At 42.6% G+C, this 2,001-nt stretch overlaps 1 protein-coding gene across 1 annotated transcript in view; it reads right to left on the reverse strand.

The window, feature by feature from the left end:
- Positions 1 to 2,001, reverse strand: part of CRTC3 (CREB regulated transcription coactivator 3) — a 113,053-nt gene that overhangs the window by 48,350 nt on the left and 62,702 nt on the right. The gene's annotated exons all lie outside the window — the stretch shown is intronic.

Consider the following 2,001-nt stretch of genomic DNA (forward strand, 5'->3'; position numbering starts at 1 on the left):
GGCTGGAGTGCAATGGTGCAATCTTGGCTCACTGCAAACTCCGCCTCCCAGGTTCAAGCAATTCTCCTGCCTCAGCCTCCCAAGTAGCTGGGATTACAGATGTGTGCCACCATGCCCAGCTAATTTTTGTATTTTTAGTAGAGACGGGGTTTCACCATGTTGGTCAGGCTGGTCTTCAACTCCTGACCTCAGGTGATCAGCCCGCCTCAGCCTCCCAAAGTGCTGGGATTACAGGCTTGAGCCACCATGCCCAGCCATAAATCAAAATATTGTGGCCACACTGAACCACACTCATGTCAGGCTGAAGTTGAGCGTGGCTGCTCCCTGTAGATGGGACACCCACTCTCTTATTGTGAATCCTTACACACAAACCATTTCACTGACTCATCATTTTAGACATTCAGAGTGTGTAACCCCTGAGTTAAAGAGGGAAAAAGGAATGCGATGTAAATACAAGTGGAAAAAATACAAATCATCAGTCCCTAAATGGTACAAATGAAAGAAACAGATTCAAGATAAATTCATGGTCAATAAATCCAAAATCCTTTTTAAAGAGATGCTTGGGGTACGTTCTTAACATTTTTGAGACTGGCATCACAAAGGGCAACCTTTTTGGTTGTCAAAAGCCAAATCCTAGGCTAGGCCAATAAATCTCACATAATGGGGCAATGTGTATACATTACGCAATAGATGTGCTTGTGAAATAAAGAAAACAGATTTTCTTCTCCCATCCCCTCCAGCATTAAGGTGTTACTGACAGAAAAATTGTATATATTTACACTGTACAACATGACGTTTTGATACATGTATACATAGCAAAATGATGAAATCAAGTTAATTAACATATCCATCACCTCACATACTAATCATTTAAAACAGAGTTTTCTTTTAGGTCAATTGAGTCACATATAAAATTGGTAGCTCACTGTGAAGGGAATCCTGTGACACAATATGTTTTTATAGGGGACTTCCTTCAGCTAAAAACTAATTTTTCTTTGTTAAACATGGATTTTCTCATTTTGGATTTGAGAATTACTCCTCTTTCTCCCAAGTGGACTCATAAAATGTCTGGGCCAATTTAGTCTAACAGTTTCGATCTATTTTTATAATCCAAATCTATAAACTCACAAAATAAAGTTATCTTACCAAGGAACAACTTCTGGGCTGGAAGAAAAATAGCCACTATGATATAGGGAAGCTAGATTTGATCTCAGACAATGGAATACTCTATTCTAGAGAATAATATATTGAAATACCTGAAAAATAATGAGACAAACTGATATCAGGTGCTTCTTGGCAAGATGCAATGAGGACACAGGATCTCTTTTTTTTGAGATAGCGTCTCACTCTGCTGCCCAGGCTGGAGTGCAGTGGCACAATCTTGGCTCACTGCAACCTCCACTTCCCAGGCTCAGGCTCCTGAGTAGCTGGGACTATGGCACATGCCAACATGCCTGGCTAAATTTTTTATTTTTTTGTAGAGACAGGGTCTCGCCATGTTGGTCAGACTGGTCTCGAACTCCTGACCTCAAGTTATCTACCCCACTTGGCCTCCCAAAGTGTTGGGATTATAGGCCTGAGCCACTGCACAATTACTGCCAAACTGGCCTTCTGGAGGCCAGTCCATAGGGTGGGGAGAAGGGTCTTTAGAAGGCGTTCCCAAAATCAGAGTTCCTGAAATGTCTTTTAGACTTCCTATTAGTTTTATATTTTCTGGCTGGGTGAGGTGGCTCCTGTCTAGAGTCCCAACACTTTGGGAGGCGGAGGTGGGAGAACTGCTTGAGGCCAGGAGTTTGAGACCAGCCTGGGAAACATAGTGAGACCCTGTCTCTACAAAAAATACAAAAATTAGCTCTACAAACAAACAAATTAGCTAGGCATGGTGGTGCATGCCTGCAGTCCAACCCAGCACTTTGGGAGCATGAGGTGGGAGGACCACTTGAGGCCAGGAGTTCAAGACCAGCCTGGGTAACAATGCAAGCCCTCACTTCTACAAAAACA

Source organism: Mandrillus leucophaeus, unplaced genomic scaffold (assembly GCF_000951045.1).
Source record: "Mandrillus leucophaeus isolate KB7577 unplaced genomic scaffold, Mleu.le_1.0 Scaffold193, whole genome shotgun sequence".
Taxonomy (NCBI): Eukaryota; Metazoa; Chordata; class Mammalia; order Primates; family Cercopithecidae; genus Mandrillus; species Mandrillus leucophaeus.